Source organism: Quercus robur, chromosome 5 (assembly GCF_932294415.1).
Source record: "Quercus robur chromosome 5, dhQueRobu3.1, whole genome shotgun sequence".
Classification (NCBI taxonomy): Eukaryota; Viridiplantae; Streptophyta; class Magnoliopsida; order Fagales; family Fagaceae; genus Quercus; species Quercus robur.
The window spans coordinates 32,702,641-32,715,827 of record NC_065538.1 but is presented as its reverse complement, the minus strand read 5'-3'; the positions used below and the strand labels follow the sequence as shown (position 1 = coordinate 32,715,827).

Here is a 13,187-nt window from a genome sequence, read left to right as displayed (position 1 = left end):
TTTTTTTTGTCGCCGGGCTTACCGTTTACGGCGGTCCAGCACGCTCGCTTCGTAGGCTTAGTCTGCCCCAGGCCAAAAATACGAGCCGCTGATCTCGTTTTGGGTGCTAATTTGGTGGCGGCGATCTGGAAATGCCCTCGGGCTGCAGCTCCCTGGTGTTAGAGTGCATCGCTGCATTCGGATCCTTTATAAGGATTTAACGCGCTTATGCTGATGGGTGCGATCATACCAACACTAATGCACCGGATCCCATCAGAACTCCGCAGTTAAGCGTGTTTGGGCGAGAGTAGTACTAGGATGGGTGACCTCCTGGGAAGTCCTCGTGTTGCACCCCTCTCTTTTTCTTCGGATTTTTTTTTTTTGGTCGCCGGGCTTATCGTTTACGGCGGTCCAGCACGCTCGCTTCGTAGGCTTAGTCTGCCCCAGGCCAAAAATACGAGCCGCTGAACTCGTTTTGGGTGCTAATTTGGTGGCGGCGATCTGGAAATGCCCTCGGGCTGCAGCTCCCTGGTGTTAGAGTGCATCGCTGCATTCGGATCCTTTATAAGGATTTAACGCGCTTATGCTGATGGGTGCGATCATACCAACACTAATGCACCGGATCCCATCAGAACTCCGCAGTTAAGCGTGTATGGGCGAGAGTAGTACTAGGATGGGTGACCTCCTGGGAAGTCCTCGTGTTGCACCCCTCTCTTTTTCTTCGGATTTTTTTTTTTTTTTGTCGCCGGGCTTACCGTTTACGGCGGTCCAGCACGCTCGCTTCGTAGGCTTAGTCTGCCCCAGGCCAAAAATACGAGCCGCTGATCTCGTTTTGGGTGCTAATTTGGTGGCGGCGATCTGGAAATGCCCTCGGGCTGCAGCTCCCTGGTGTTAGAGTGCATCGCTGCATTCGGATCCTTTATAAGGATTTAACGCGCTTATGCTGATGGGTGCGATCATACCAACACTAATGCACCGGATCCCATCAGAACTCCGCAGTTAAGCGTGTTTGGGCGAGAGTAGTACTAGGATGGGTGACCTCCTGGGAAGTCCTCGTGTTGCACCCCTCTCTTTTTCTTCGGATTTTTTTTTTTTTGTCGCCGGGCTTACCGTTTACGGCGGTCCAGCACGCTCGCTTCGTAGGCTTAGTCTGCCCCAGGCCAAAAATACGAGCCGCTGAACTCGTTTTGGGTGCTAATTTGGTGGCGGCGATCTGGAAATGCCCTCGGGCTGCAGCTCCCTGGTGTTAGAGTGCATCGCTGCATTCGGATCCCTTATAAGGATTTAACGCGCTTATGCTGATGGGTGCGATCATACCAACACTAATGCACCGGATCCCATCAGAACTCCGCAGTTAAGCGTGTTTGGGCGAGAGTAGTACTAGGATGGGTGACCTCCTGGGAAGTCCTCGTGTTGCACCCCTCTCTTTTTCTTCGGATTTTTTTTTTTTTTGTTGCCGGGCTTACCGTTTACGGCGGTCCAGCACGCTCGCTTCGTAGGCTTAGTCTGCCCCAGGCCAAAAATACGAGCCGCTGAACTCGTTTTGGGTGCTAATTTGGTGGCGGCGATCTGGAAATGCCCTCGGGCTGCAGCTCCCTGGTGTTAGAGTGCATCGCTGCATTCGGATCCTTTATAAGGATTTAACGCGCTTATGCTGATGGGTGCGATCATACCAACACTAATGCACCGGATCCCATCAGAACTCCGCAGTTAAGCGTGTTTGGGCGAGAGTAGTACTAGGATGGGTGACCTCCTGGGAAGTCCTCGTGTTGCACCCCTCTCTTTTTCTTCGGATTTTTTTTTTTTTTTGTCGCCGGGCTTACCGTTTACGGCGGTCCAGCACGCTCGCTTCGTAGGCTTAGTCTGCCCCAGGCCAAAAATACGAGCCGCTGATCTCGTTTTGGGTGCTAATTTGGTGGCGGCGATCTGGAAATGCCCTCGGGCTGCAGCTCCCTGGTGTTAGAGTGCATCGCTGCATTCGGATCCTTTATAAGGATTTAACGCGCTTATGCTGATGGGTGCGATCATACCAACACTAATGCACCGGATCCCATCAGAACTCCGCAGTTAAGCGTGTTTGGGCGAGAGTAGTACTAGGATGGGTGACCTCCTGGGAAGTCCTCGTGTTGCACCCCTCTCTTTTTCTTCGGATTTTTTTTTTTTTTGTCGCCGGGCTTACCGTTTACGGCGGTCCAGCACGCTCGCTTCGTAGGCTTAGTCTGCCCCAGGCCAAAAATACGAGCCGCTGATCTCGTTTTGGGTGCTAATTTGGTGGCGGCGATCTGGAAATGCCCTCGGGCTGCAGCTCCCTGGTGTTAGAGTGCATCGCTGCATTCGGATCCTTTATAAGGATTTAACGCGCTTATGCTGATGGGTGCGATCATACCAACACTAATGCACCGGATCCCATCAGAACTCCGCAGTTAAGCGTGTTTGGGCGAGAGTAGTACTAGGATGGGTGACCTCCTGGGAAGTCCTCGTGTTGCACCCCTCTCTTTTTCTTCGGATTTTTTTTTTTTTGTCGCCGGGCTTACCGTTTACGGCGGTCCAGCACGCTCGCTTCGTAGGCTTAGTCTGCCCCAGGCCAAAAATACGAGCCGCTGAACTCGTTTTGGGTGCTAATTTGGTGGCGGCGATCTGGAAATGCCCTCGGGCTGCAGCTCCCTGGTGTTAGAGTGCATCGCTTCATTCCGATCCTTTATAATGATTTAACGCGCTTATGCTGATGGATGCGATCATACCAACACTAATGCACCGGATCCCATCAGAACTCCGCAGTTAAGCGTGTTTGGGCGAGAGTAGTACTAGGATGGGTGACCTCCTGGGAAGTCCTCGTGTTGCACCCCTCTCTTTTTCTTCGGATTTTTTTTTTTTTTGTTGCCGGGCTTACCGTTTACGGCGGTCCAGCACGCTCGCTTCGTAGGCTTAGTCTGCCCCAGGCCAAAAATACGAGCCGCTGAACTCGTTTTGGGTGCTAATTTGATGGCGGCGATCTGGAAATGCCCTCGGGCTGCAGCTCCCTGGTGTTAGAGTGCATCGCTGCATTCGGATCCTTTATAAGGATTTAACGCGCTTATGCTGATGGGTGCGATCATACCAACACTAATGCACCGGATCCCATCAGAACTCCGCAGTTAAGCGTGTTTGGGCGAGAGTAGTACTAGGATGGGTGACCTCCTGGGAAGTCCTCGTGTTGCACCCCTCTCTTTTTCTTCGGATTTTTTTTTTTTTTGTCGCCGGGCTTACCGTTTACGGCGGTCCAGCACGCTCGCTTCGTAGGCTTAGTCTGCCCCAGGCCAAAAATACGAGCCGCTGATCTCGTTTTGGGTGCTAATTTGGTGGTGGCGATCTGGAAATGCCCTCGGGCTGCAGCTCCCTGGTGTTAGAGTGCATCGCTGCATTCGGATCCTTTATAAGGATTTAACGCGCTTATGCTGATGGGTGCGATCATACCAACACTAATGCACCGGATCCCATCAGAACTCCGCAGTTAAGCGTGTTTGGGCGAGAGTAGTACTAGGATGGGTGACCTCCTGGGAAGTCCTCGTGTTGCACCCCTCTCTTTTTCTTCGGATTTTTTTTTTTTTTGTCGCCGGGCTTACCGTTTACGGCGGTCCAGCACGCTCGCTTCGTAGGCTTAGTCTGCCCCAGGCCAAAAATACGAGCCGCTGAACTCGTTTTGGGTGCTAATTTGGTGGCGGCGATCTGGAAATGCCCTCGGGCTGCAGCTCCCTGGTGTTAGAGTGCATCGCTGCATTCGGATCCTTTATAAGGATTTAACGCGCTTATGCTGATGGGTGCGATCATACCAACACTAATGCACCGGATCCCATCAGAACTCCGCAGTTAAGCGTGTTTGGGCGAGAGTAGTACTAGGATGGGTGACCTCCTGGGAAGTCCTCGTGTTGCACCCCTCTCTTTTTCTTCGGATTTTTTTTTTTTTTGTCGCCGGGCTTACCGTTTACGGCGGTCCAGCACGCTCGCTTCGTAGGCTTAGTCTGCCCCAGGCCAAAAATACGAGCCGCTGATCTCGTTTTGGGTGCTAATTTGGTGGTGGCGATCTGTAAATGCCCTCGGGCTGCAGCTCCCTGGTGTTAGAGTGCATCGCTGCATTCGGATCCTTTATAAGGATTTAACGCGCTTATGCTGATGGGTGCGATCATACCAACACTAATGCACCGGATCCCATCAGAACTCCGCAGTTAAGCGTGTTTGGGCGAGAGTAGTACTAGGATGGGTGACCTCCTGGGAAGTCCTCGTGTTGCACCCCTCTCTTTTTCTTCGGATTTTTTTTTTTTTTGTCGCCGGGCTTACCGTTTACGGCGGTCCAGCACGCTCGCTTCGTAGGCTTAGTCTGCCCCAGGCCAAAAATACGAGCCGCTGATCTCGTTTTGGGTGCTAATTTGGTGGCGGCGATCTGGAAATGCCCTCGGGCTGCAGCTCCCTGGTGTTAGAGTGCATCGCTGCATTCGGATCCTTTATAAGGATTTAACGCGCTTATGCTGATGGGTGCGATCATACCAACACTAATGCACCGGATCCCATCAGAACTCCGCAGTTAAGCGTGTTTAGGCGAGAGTAGTACTAGGATGGGTGACCTCCTGGGAAGTCCTCGTGTTGCACCCCTCTCTTTTTCTTCGGATTTTTTTTTTTTTGTCGCCGGGCTTACCATTTACGGCGGTCCAGCACGCTCGCTTCGTAGGCTTAGTCTGCCCCAGGCCAAAAATACGAGCCGCTGAACTCGTTTTGGGTGCTAATTTGGTGGCGGCGATCTGGAAATGCCCTCGGGCTGCAGCTCCCTGGTGTTAGAGTGCATCGCTGCATTCGGATCCCTTATAAGGATTTAACGCGCTTATGCTGATGGGTGCGATCATACCAACACTAATGCACCGGATCCCATCAGAACTCCGCAGTTAAGCGTGTTTGGGCGAGAGTAGTACTAGGATGGGTGACCTCCTGGGAAGTCCTCGTGTTGCACCCCTCTCTTTTTCTTCGGATTTTTTTTTTTTTGTCGCCGGGCTTACCGTTTACGGCGGTCCAGCACGCTCGCTTCGTAGGCTTAGTCTGCCCCAGGCCAAAAATACGAGCCGCTGAACTCGTTTTGGGTGCTAATTTGGTGGCGGCGATCTGGAAATGCCCTCGGGCTGCAGCTCCCTGGTGTTAGAGTGCATCGCTGCATTCGGATCCTTTATAAGGATTTAACGCGCTTATGCTGATGGGTGCGATCATACCAACACTAATGCACCGGATCCCATCAGAACTCCGCAGTTAAGCGTGTTTGGGCGAGAGTAGTACTAGGATGGGTGACCTCCTGGGAAGTCCTCGTGTTGCACCCCTCTCTTTTTCTTCGGATTTTTTTTTTTTTTTGTCGCCGGGCTTACCGTTTACGGCGGTCCAGCACGCTCGCTTCGTAGGTTTAGTCTGCCCCAGGCCAAAAATACGAGCCGCTGATCTCGTTTTGGGTGCTAATTTGGTGGCGGCGATCTGGAAATGCCCTCGGGCTGCAGCTCCCTGGTGTTAGAGTGCATCGCTGCATTCGGATCCTTTATAAGGATTTAACGCGCTTATGCTGATGGGTGCGATCATACCAACACTAATGCACCGGATCCCATCAGAACTCCGTAGTTAAGCGTGTTTGGGCGAGAGTAGTACTAGGATGGGTGACCTCCTGGGAAGTCCCCGTGTTGCACCCCTCTCTTTTTCTTCGGATTTTTTTTTTTTTGTCGCCGGGCTTACCGTTTACGGCGGTCCAGCACGCTCGCTTCGTAGGCTTAGTCTGCCCCAGGCCAAAAATACGAGCCGCTGAACTCGTTTTGGGTGCTAATTTGGTGGCGGCGATCTGGAAATGCCCTCGGGCTGCAGCTCCCTGGTGTTAGAGTGCATCGCTGCATTCGGATCCTTTATAAGGATTTAACGCGCTTATGCTGATGGGTGCGATCATACCAACACTAATGCACCGGATCCCATCAGAACTCCGCAGTTAAGCGTGTTTGGGCGAGAGTAGTACTAGGATGGGTGACCTCCTGGGAAGTCCTCGTGTTGCACCCCTCTCTTTTTCTTCGGATTTTTTTTTTTTTTTGTCGCCGGGCTTACCGTTTACGGCGGTCCAGCACGCTCGCTTCGTAGGCTTAGTCTGCCCCAGGCCAAAAATACGAGCCGCTGATCTCGTTTTGGGTGCTAATTTGGTGGCGGCGATCTGGAAATGCCCTCGGGCTGCAGCTCCCTGGTGTTAGAGTGCATCGCTGCATTCGGATCCTTTATAAGGATTTAACGCGCTTATGCTGATGGGTGCGATCATACCAACACTAATGCATCGGATCCCATCAGAACTCCGCAGTTAAGCGTGTTTGGGAGAGAGTAGTACTAGGATGGGTGACCTCCTGGGAAGTCCTAGTGTTGCACCCCTCTCTTTTTCTTCGGATTTTTTTTTTTTTTTGTCGCCGGGCTTACCGTTTACGGCGGTCCAGCACGCTCGCTTCGTAGGCTTAGTCTGCCCCAGGCCAAAAATACGAGCCGCTGATCTCGTTTTGGGTGCTAATTTGGTGGCGGCGATCTGGAAATGCCCTCGGGCTGCAGCTCCCTGGTGTTAGAGTGCATCGCTGCATTCGGATCCTTTATAAGGATTTAACGCGCTTATGCTGATGGGTGCGATCATACCAACACTAATGCACCGGATCCCATCAGAACTCCGCAGTTAAGCGTGTTTGGGCGAGAGTAGTACTAGGATGGGTGACCTCCTGGGAAGTCCTCGTGTTGCACCCCTCTCTTTTTCTTCGGATTTTTTTTTTTTTGTCGCCGGGCTTACCGTTTACGGCGGTCCAGCACGCTCGCTTCGTAGGCTTAGTCTGCCCCAGGCCAAAAATACGAGCCGTTGAACTCGTTTTGGGTGCTAATTTGGTGGCGGCGATCTGGAAATGTCCTCGGGCTGCAGCTCCCTGGTGTTAGAGTGCATCGCTTCATTCGGATCCTTTATAATGATTTAACGCGCTTATGCTGATGGGTGCGATCATACCAACACTAATGCACCGGATCCCATCAGAACTCCGCAGTTAAGCGTGTTTGGGCGAGAGTAGTACTAGGATGGGTGACCTCCTGGGAAGTCCTCGTGTTGCACCCCTCTCTTTTTCTTCGGATTTTTTTTTTTTTTTGTCGCCGGGCTTACCGTTTATGGCGGTCCAGCACGCTCGCTTCGTAGGCTTAGTCTGCCCCAGGCCAAAAATACGAGCCGCTGATCTCGTTTTGGGTGCTAATTTGGTGGCGGCGATCTGGAAATGCCCTCGGGCTGCAGCTCCCTGGTGTTAGAGTGCATCGCTTCATTCGGATCCTTTATAATGATTTAACGCGCTTATGCTGATGGGTGCGATCATACCAACACTAATGCACCGGATCCCATCAGAACTCCGCAGTTAAGCGTGTTTGGGCGAGAGTAGTACTAGGATGGGTGACCTCCTGGGAAGTCCTCGTGTTGCACCCCTCTCTTTTTCTTCGGATTTTTTTTTTTTTTTGTCGCCGGGCTTACCGTTTATGGCGGTCCAGCACGCACGCTTCGTAGGCTTAGTCTGCCCCAGGCCAAAAATACGAGCCGCTGATCTCGTTTTGGGTGCTAATTTGGTGGCGGCGATCTGGAAATGCCCTCGGGCTGCAGCTCCCTGGTGTTAGAGTGCATCGCTGCATTCGGATCCTTTATAAGGATTTAACGCGCTTATGCTGATGGGTGCGATCATACCAACACTAATGCACCGGATCCCATCAGAACTCCGCAGTTAAGCGTGTTTGGGCGAGAGTAGTACTAGGATGGGTGACCTCCTGGGAAGTCCTCGTGTTGCACCCCTCTCTTTTTCTTCGGATTTTTTTTTTTTTTTTGTTGCCGGGCTTACCGTTTACGGCGGTCCAGCACGCTCGCTTCGTAGGCTTCGTCTGCCCCAGGCCAAAAATACGAGTCGCTGAACTCGTTTTGGGTGCTAATTTGATGGCGGCGATCTGGAAATGCCCTCGGGCTGCAGCTCCCTGGTGTTAGAGTGCATCGCTGCATTCGGATCCTTTATAAGGATTTAACGCGCTTATGCTGATGGGTGCGATCATACCAACACTAATGCACCGGATCCCATCAGAACTCCGCAGTTAAGCGTGTTTGGGCGAGAGTAGTACTAGGATGGGTGACCTCCTGGGAAGTCCTCGTGTTGCACCCCTCTCTTTTTCTTCGGATTTTTTTTTTTTTTGTCGCCGGGCTTACCGTTTACGGCGGTCCAGCACGCTCGCTTCGTAGGCTTAGTCTGCCCCAGGCCAAAAATACGAGCCGCTGATCTCGTTTTGGGTGCTAATTTGGTGGTGGCGATCTGGAAATGCCCTCGGGCTGCAGCTCCCTGGTGTTAGAGTGCATCGCTGCATTCGGATCCTTTATAAGGATTTAACGCGCTTATGCTGATGGGTGCGATCATACCAACACTAATGCACCGGATCCCATCAGAACTCCGCAGTTAAGCGTGTTTGGGCGAGAGTAGTACTAGGATGGGTGACCTCCTGGGAAGTCCTCGTGTTGCACCCCTCTCTTTTTCTTCGGATTTTTTTTTTTTTTGTCGCCGGGCTTACCGTTTACGGCGGTCCAGCACGCTCGCTTCGTAGGCTTAGTCTGCCCCAGGCCAAAAATACGAGCCGCTGAACTCGTTTTGGGTGCTAATTTGGTGGCGGCGATCTGGAAATGCCCTCGGGCTGCAGCTCCCTGGTGTTAGAGTGCATCGCTGCATTCGGATCCTTTATAAGGATTTAACGCGCTTATGCTGATGGGTGCGATCATACCAACACTAATGCACCGGATCCCATCAGAACTCCGCAGTTAAGCGTGTTTGGGCGAGAGTAGTACTAGGATGGGTGACCTCCTGGGAAGTCCTCGTGTTGCACCCCTCTCTTTTTCTTCGGATTTTTTTTTTTTTTGTCGCCGGGCTTACCGTTTACGGCGGTCCAGCACGCTCGCTTCGTAGGCTTAGTCTGCCCCAGGCCAAAAATACGAGCCGCTGATCTCGTTTTGGGTGCTAATTTGGTGGTGGCGATCTGTAAATGCCCTCGGGCTGCAGCTCCCTGGTGTTAGAGTGCATCGCTGCATTCGGATCCTTTATAAGGATTTAACGCGCTTATGCTGATGGGTGCGATCATACCAACACTAATGCACCGGATCCCATCAGAACTCCGCAGTTAAGCGTGTTTGGGCGAGAGTAGTACTAGGATGGGTGACCTCCTGGGAAGTCCTCGTGTTGCACCCCTCTCTTTTTCTTCGGATTTTTTTTTTTTTTTGTCGCCGGGCTTACCGTTTACGGCGGTCCAGCACGCTCGCTTCGTAGGCTTAGTCTGCCCCAGGCCAAAAATACGAGCCGCTGATCTCGTTTTGGGTGCTAATTTGGTGGCGGCGATCTGGAAATGCCCTCGGGCTGCAGCTCCCTGGTGTTAGAGTGCATCGCTGCATTCGGATCCTTTATAAGGATTTAACGCGCTTATGCTGATGGGTGCGATCATACCAACACTAATGCACCGGATCCCATCAGAACTCCGCAGTTAAGCGTGTTTAGGCGAGAGTAGTACTAGGATGGGTGACCTCCTGGGAAGTCCTCGTGTTGCACCCCTCTCTTTTTCTTCGGATTTTTTTTTTTTTGTCGCCGGGCTTACCATTTACGGCGGTCCAGCACGCTCGCTTCGTAGGCTTAGTCTGCCCCAGGCCAAAAATACGAGCCGCTGAACTCGTTTTGGGTGCTAATTTGGTGGCGGCGATCTGGAAATGCCCTCGGGCTGCAGCTCCCTGGTGTTAGAGTGCATCGCTGCATTCGGATCCCTTATAAGGATTTAACGCGCTTATGCTGATGGGTGCGATCATACCAACACTAATGCACCGGATCCCATCAGAACTCCGCAGTTAAGCGTGTTTGGGCGAGAGTAGTACTAGGATGGGTGACCTCCTGGGAAGTCCTCGTGTTGCACCCCTCTCTTTTTCTTCGGATTTTTTTTTTTTTGTCGCCGGGCTTACCGTTTACGGCGGTCCAGCACGCTCGCTTCGTAGGCTTAGTCTGCCCCAGGCCAAAAATACGAGCCGCTGAACTCGTTTTGGGTGCTAATTTGGTGGCGGCGATCTGGAAATGCCCTCGGGCTGCAGCTCCCTGGTGTTAGAGTGCATCGCTGCATTCGGATCCTTTATAAGGATTTAACGCGCTTATGCTGATGGGTGCGATCATACCAACACTAATGCACCGGATCCCATCAGAACTCCGCAGTTAAGCGTGTTTGGGCGAGAGTAGTACTAGGATGGGTGACCTCCTGGGAAGTCCTCGTGTTGCACCCCTCTCTTTTTCTTCGGATTTTTTTTTTTTTTTGTCGCCGGGCTTACCGTTTACGGCGGTCCAGCACGCTCGCTTCGTAGGTTTAGTCTGCCCCAGGCCAAAAATACGAGCCGCTGATCTCGTTTTGGGTGCTAATTTGGTGGCGGCGATCTGGAAATGCCCTCGGGCTGCAGCTCCCTGGTGTTAGAGTGCATCGCTGCATTCGGATCCTTTATAAGGATTTAACGCGCTTATGCTGATGGGTGCGATCATACCAACACTAATGCACCGGATCCCATCAGAACTCCGCAGTTAAGCGTGTTTGGGCGAGAGTAGTACTAGGATGGGTGACCTCCTGGGAAGTCCCCGTGTTGCACCCCTCTCTTTTTCTTCGGATTTTTTTTTTTTTGTCGCCGGGCTTACCGTTTACGGCGGTCCAGCACGCTCGCTTCGTAGGCTTAGTCTGCCCCAGGCCAAAAATACGAGCCGCTGAACTCGTTTTGGGTGCTAATTTGGTGGCGGCGATCTGGAAATGCCCTCGGGCTGCAGCTCCCTGGTGTTAGAGTGCATCGCTGCATTCGGATCCTTTATAAGGATTTAACGCGCTTATGCTGATGGGTGCGATCATACCAACACTAATGCACCGGATCCCATCAGAACTCCGCAGTTAAGCGTGTTTGGGCGAGAGTAGTACTAGGATGGGTGACCTCCTGGGAAGTCCTCGTGTTGCACCCCTCTCTTTTTCTTCGGATTTTTTTTTTTTTTTGTCGCCGGGCTTACCGTTTACGGCGGTCCAGCACGCTCGCTTCGTAGGCTTAGTCTGCCCCAGGCCAAAAATACGAGCCGCTGATCTCGTTTTGGGTGCTAATTTGGTGGCGGCGATCTGGAAATGCCCTCGGGCTGCAGCTCCCTGGTGTTAGAGTGCATCGCTGCATTCGGATCCTTTATAAGGATTTAACGCGCTTATGCTGATGGGTGCGATCATACCAACACTAATGCATCGGATCCCATCAGAACTCCGCAGTTAAGCGTGTTTGGGAGAGAGTAGTACTAGGATGGGTGACCTCCTGGGAAGTCCTAGTGTTGCACCCCTCTCTTTTTCTTCGGATTTTTTTTTTTTTTTGTCGCCGGGCTTACCGTTTACGGCGGTCCAGCACGCTCGCTTCGTAGGCTTAGTCTGCCCCAGGCCAAAAATACGAGCCGCTGATCTCGTTTTGGGTGCTGATTTGGTGGCGGCGATCTGGAAATGCCCTCGGGCTGCAGCTCCCTGGTGTTAGAGTGCATCGCTGCATTCGGATCCTTTATAAGGATTTAACGCGCTTATGCTGATGGGTGCGATCATACCAACACTAATGCACCGGATCCCATCAGAACTCCGCAGTTAAGCGTGTTTGGGCGAGAGTAGTACTAGGATGGGTGACCTCCTGGGAAGTCCTCGTGTTGCACCCCTCTCTTTTTCTTCGGATTTTTTTTTTTTTGTCGCCGGGCTTACCGTTTACGGCGGTCCAGCACGCTCGCTTCGTAGGCTTAGTCTGCCCCAGGCCAAAAATACGAGCCGTTGAACTCGTTTTGGGTGCTAATTTGGTGGCGGCGATCTGGAAATGCCCTCGGGCTGCAGCTCCCTGGTGTTAGAGTGCATCGCTACATTCGGATCCTTTATAATGATTTAACGCGCTTATGCTGATGGGTGCGATCATACCAACACTAATGCACCGGATCCCATCAGAACTCCGCAGTTAAGCGTGTTTGGGCGAGAGTAGTACTAGGATGGGTGACCTCCTGGGAAGTCCTCGTGTTGCACCCCTCTCTTTTTCTTCGGATTTTTTTTTTTTTTTGTCGCCGGGCTTACCGTTTATGGCGGTCCAGCACGCTCGCTTCGTAGGCTTAGTCTGCCCCAGGCCAAAAATACGAGCCGCTGATCTCGTTTTGGGTGCTAATTTGGTGGCGGCGATCTGGAAATGCCCTCGGGCTGCAGCTCCCTGGTGTTAGAGTGCATCGCTTCATTCGGATCCTTTATAATGATTTAACGCGCTTATGCTGATGGGTGCGATCATACCAACACTAATGCACCGGATCCCATCAGAACTCCGCAGTTAAGCGTGTTTGGGCGAGAGTAGTACTAGGATGGGTGACCTCCTGGGAAGTCCTCGTGTTGCACCCCTCTCTTTTTCTTCGGATTTTTTTTTTTTTTTGTCGCCGGGCTTACCGTTTATGGCGGTCCAGCACGCTCGCTTCGTAGGCTTAGTCTGCCCCAGGCCAAAAATACGAGCCGCTGATCTCGTTTTGGGTGCTAATTTGGTGGCGGCGATCTGGAAATGCCCTCGGGCTGCAGCTCCCTGGTGTTAGAGTGCATCGCTGCATTCGGATCCTTTATAAGGATTTAACGCGCTTATGCTGATGGGTGCGATCATACCAACACTAATGCACCGGATCCCATCAGAACTCCGCAGTTAAGCGTGTTTGGGCGAGAGTAGTACTAGGATGGGTGACCTCCTGGGAAGTCCTCGTGTTGCACCCCTCTCTTTTTCTTCGGATTTTTTTTTTTTTTTTGTTGCCGGGCTTACCGTTTACGGCGGTCCAGCACGCTCGCTTCGTAGGCTTCGTCTGCCCCAGGCCAAAAATACGAGTCGCTGAACTCGTTTTGGGTGCTAATTTGATGGCGGCGATCTGGAAATGCCCTCGGGCTGCAGCTCCCTGGTGTTAGAGTGCATCGCTGCATTCGGATCCTTTATAAGGATTTAACGCGCTTATGCTGATGGGTGCGATCATACCAACACTAATGCACCGGATCCCATCAGAACTCCGCAGTTAAGCGTGTTTGGGCGAGAGTAGTACTAGGATGGGTGACCTCCTGGGAAGTCCTCGTGTTGCACCCCTCTCTTTTTCTTCGGATTTTTTTTTTTTTTG

General features: G+C 52.2%; 37 non-coding genes across 37 annotated transcripts; all 37 read left to right on the top strand.

Moving 5' to 3' along the window:
- Positions 1-215: 215 nt before the first annotated feature.
- LOC126732078 (5S ribosomal RNA) lies at positions 216-334 on the top strand. Its single transcript, XR_007659262.1, has one exon. It is a non-coding gene; the product is annotated as a 5S ribosomal RNA (ribosomal RNA).
- Positions 335-570: 236 nt separating this feature from the next.
- LOC126730685 (5S ribosomal RNA) lies at positions 571-689 on the top strand. Its single transcript, XR_007657948.1, has one exon. It is a non-coding gene; the product is annotated as a 5S ribosomal RNA (ribosomal RNA).
- Positions 690-927: 238 nt separating this feature from the next.
- On the top strand, positions 928-1,046 carry LOC126732077 (5S ribosomal RNA). The gene has a single exon (XR_007659261.1). It is a non-coding gene; the product is annotated as a 5S ribosomal RNA (ribosomal RNA).
- Positions 1,047-1,282: 236 nt separating this feature from the next.
- LOC126732076 (5S ribosomal RNA) lies at positions 1,283-1,401 on the top strand. The gene has a single exon (XR_007659260.1). It is a non-coding gene; the product is annotated as a 5S ribosomal RNA (ribosomal RNA).
- Positions 1,402-1,638: 237 nt separating this feature from the next.
- On the top strand, positions 1,639-1,757 carry LOC126732075 (5S ribosomal RNA). Its single transcript, XR_007659259.1, has one exon. It is a non-coding gene; the product is annotated as a 5S ribosomal RNA (ribosomal RNA).
- A 238-nt stretch (positions 1,758-1,995) lies between these two features.
- On the top strand, positions 1,996-2,114 carry LOC126732074 (5S ribosomal RNA). The gene has a single exon (XR_007659258.1). It is a non-coding gene; the product is annotated as a 5S ribosomal RNA (ribosomal RNA).
- A 237-nt stretch (positions 2,115-2,351) lies between these two features.
- On the top strand, positions 2,352-2,470 carry LOC126732073 (5S ribosomal RNA). The gene has a single exon (XR_007659257.1). It is a non-coding gene; the product is annotated as a 5S ribosomal RNA (ribosomal RNA).
- Positions 2,471-2,706: 236 nt separating this feature from the next.
- On the top strand, positions 2,707-2,825 carry LOC126730849 (5S ribosomal RNA). The gene has a single exon (XR_007658114.1). It is a non-coding gene; the product is annotated as a 5S ribosomal RNA (ribosomal RNA).
- Positions 2,826-3,062: 237 nt separating this feature from the next.
- On the top strand, positions 3,063-3,181 carry LOC126732072 (5S ribosomal RNA). The gene has a single exon (XR_007659256.1). It is a non-coding gene; the product is annotated as a 5S ribosomal RNA (ribosomal RNA).
- A 237-nt stretch (positions 3,182-3,418) lies between these two features.
- LOC126732071 (5S ribosomal RNA) lies at positions 3,419-3,537 on the top strand. The gene has a single exon (XR_007659255.1). It is a non-coding gene; the product is annotated as a 5S ribosomal RNA (ribosomal RNA).
- Positions 3,538-3,774: 237 nt separating this feature from the next.
- On the top strand, positions 3,775-3,893 carry LOC126732069 (5S ribosomal RNA). The gene has a single exon (XR_007659253.1). It is a non-coding gene; the product is annotated as a 5S ribosomal RNA (ribosomal RNA).
- Positions 3,894-4,130: 237 nt separating this feature from the next.
- On the top strand, positions 4,131-4,249 carry LOC126732068 (5S ribosomal RNA). The gene has a single exon (XR_007659252.1). It is a non-coding gene; the product is annotated as a 5S ribosomal RNA (ribosomal RNA).
- Positions 4,250-4,486: 237 nt separating this feature from the next.
- Positions 4,487-4,605, top strand: LOC126731405 (5S ribosomal RNA). Its single transcript, XR_007658652.1, has one exon. It is a non-coding gene; the product is annotated as a 5S ribosomal RNA (ribosomal RNA).
- Positions 4,606-4,841: 236 nt separating this feature from the next.
- Positions 4,842-4,960, top strand: LOC126732067 (5S ribosomal RNA). The gene has a single exon (XR_007659251.1). It is a non-coding gene; the product is annotated as a 5S ribosomal RNA (ribosomal RNA).
- A 236-nt stretch (positions 4,961-5,196) lies between these two features.
- LOC126732066 (5S ribosomal RNA) lies at positions 5,197-5,315 on the top strand. The gene has a single exon (XR_007659250.1). It is a non-coding gene; the product is annotated as a 5S ribosomal RNA (ribosomal RNA).
- Positions 5,316-5,553: 238 nt separating this feature from the next.
- On the top strand, positions 5,554-5,672 carry LOC126730598 (5S ribosomal RNA). The gene has a single exon (XR_007657866.1). It is a non-coding gene; the product is annotated as a 5S ribosomal RNA (ribosomal RNA).
- A 236-nt stretch (positions 5,673-5,908) lies between these two features.
- Positions 5,909-6,027, top strand: LOC126732065 (5S ribosomal RNA). The gene has a single exon (XR_007659249.1). It is a non-coding gene; the product is annotated as a 5S ribosomal RNA (ribosomal RNA).
- Positions 6,028-6,265: 238 nt separating this feature from the next.
- Positions 6,266-6,384, top strand: LOC126731836 (5S ribosomal RNA). Its single transcript, XR_007659073.1, has one exon. It is a non-coding gene; the product is annotated as a 5S ribosomal RNA (ribosomal RNA).
- Positions 6,385-6,622: 238 nt separating this feature from the next.
- Positions 6,623-6,741, top strand: LOC126732063 (5S ribosomal RNA). Its single transcript, XR_007659248.1, has one exon. It is a non-coding gene; the product is annotated as a 5S ribosomal RNA (ribosomal RNA).
- Positions 6,742-6,977: 236 nt separating this feature from the next.
- LOC126732062 (5S ribosomal RNA) lies at positions 6,978-7,096 on the top strand. Its single transcript, XR_007659247.1, has one exon. It is a non-coding gene; the product is annotated as a 5S ribosomal RNA (ribosomal RNA).
- A 238-nt stretch (positions 7,097-7,334) lies between these two features.
- On the top strand, positions 7,335-7,453 carry LOC126732061 (5S ribosomal RNA). Its single transcript, XR_007659246.1, has one exon. It is a non-coding gene; the product is annotated as a 5S ribosomal RNA (ribosomal RNA).
- A 238-nt stretch (positions 7,454-7,691) lies between these two features.
- Positions 7,692-7,810, top strand: LOC126732060 (5S ribosomal RNA). The gene has a single exon (XR_007659245.1). It is a non-coding gene; the product is annotated as a 5S ribosomal RNA (ribosomal RNA).
- A 239-nt stretch (positions 7,811-8,049) lies between these two features.
- Positions 8,050-8,168, top strand: LOC126732059 (5S ribosomal RNA). Its single transcript, XR_007659244.1, has one exon. It is a non-coding gene; the product is annotated as a 5S ribosomal RNA (ribosomal RNA).
- A 237-nt stretch (positions 8,169-8,405) lies between these two features.
- LOC126732057 (5S ribosomal RNA) lies at positions 8,406-8,524 on the top strand. The gene has a single exon (XR_007659242.1). It is a non-coding gene; the product is annotated as a 5S ribosomal RNA (ribosomal RNA).
- A 237-nt stretch (positions 8,525-8,761) lies between these two features.
- Positions 8,762-8,880, top strand: LOC126732056 (5S ribosomal RNA). The gene has a single exon (XR_007659241.1). It is a non-coding gene; the product is annotated as a 5S ribosomal RNA (ribosomal RNA).
- A 237-nt stretch (positions 8,881-9,117) lies between these two features.
- Positions 9,118-9,236, top strand: LOC126732055 (5S ribosomal RNA). The gene has a single exon (XR_007659240.1). It is a non-coding gene; the product is annotated as a 5S ribosomal RNA (ribosomal RNA).
- A 238-nt stretch (positions 9,237-9,474) lies between these two features.
- On the top strand, positions 9,475-9,593 carry LOC126731404 (5S ribosomal RNA). The gene has a single exon (XR_007658651.1). It is a non-coding gene; the product is annotated as a 5S ribosomal RNA (ribosomal RNA).
- A 236-nt stretch (positions 9,594-9,829) lies between these two features.
- LOC126732054 (5S ribosomal RNA) lies at positions 9,830-9,948 on the top strand. Its single transcript, XR_007659239.1, has one exon. It is a non-coding gene; the product is annotated as a 5S ribosomal RNA (ribosomal RNA).
- Positions 9,949-10,184: 236 nt separating this feature from the next.
- On the top strand, positions 10,185-10,303 carry LOC126732053 (5S ribosomal RNA). The gene has a single exon (XR_007659238.1). It is a non-coding gene; the product is annotated as a 5S ribosomal RNA (ribosomal RNA).
- A 238-nt stretch (positions 10,304-10,541) lies between these two features.
- On the top strand, positions 10,542-10,660 carry LOC126730587 (5S ribosomal RNA). Its single transcript, XR_007657855.1, has one exon. It is a non-coding gene; the product is annotated as a 5S ribosomal RNA (ribosomal RNA).
- A 236-nt stretch (positions 10,661-10,896) lies between these two features.
- On the top strand, positions 10,897-11,015 carry LOC126732052 (5S ribosomal RNA). The gene has a single exon (XR_007659237.1). It is a non-coding gene; the product is annotated as a 5S ribosomal RNA (ribosomal RNA).
- A 238-nt stretch (positions 11,016-11,253) lies between these two features.
- LOC126731835 (5S ribosomal RNA) lies at positions 11,254-11,372 on the top strand. Its single transcript, XR_007659072.1, has one exon. It is a non-coding gene; the product is annotated as a 5S ribosomal RNA (ribosomal RNA).
- Positions 11,373-11,610: 238 nt separating this feature from the next.
- Positions 11,611-11,729, top strand: LOC126732051 (5S ribosomal RNA). The gene has a single exon (XR_007659236.1). It is a non-coding gene; the product is annotated as a 5S ribosomal RNA (ribosomal RNA).
- A 236-nt stretch (positions 11,730-11,965) lies between these two features.
- LOC126732050 (5S ribosomal RNA) lies at positions 11,966-12,084 on the top strand. Its single transcript, XR_007659235.1, has one exon. It is a non-coding gene; the product is annotated as a 5S ribosomal RNA (ribosomal RNA).
- Positions 12,085-12,322: 238 nt separating this feature from the next.
- Positions 12,323-12,441, top strand: LOC126732049 (5S ribosomal RNA). The gene has a single exon (XR_007659234.1). It is a non-coding gene; the product is annotated as a 5S ribosomal RNA (ribosomal RNA).
- Positions 12,442-12,679: 238 nt separating this feature from the next.
- Positions 12,680-12,798, top strand: LOC126732047 (5S ribosomal RNA). The gene has a single exon (XR_007659233.1). It is a non-coding gene; the product is annotated as a 5S ribosomal RNA (ribosomal RNA).
- Positions 12,799-13,037: 239 nt separating this feature from the next.
- LOC126732042 (5S ribosomal RNA) lies at positions 13,038-13,156 on the top strand. The gene has a single exon (XR_007659228.1). It is a non-coding gene; the product is annotated as a 5S ribosomal RNA (ribosomal RNA).
- The last annotated feature ends 31 nt before the right edge of the window (positions 13,157-13,187 follow it).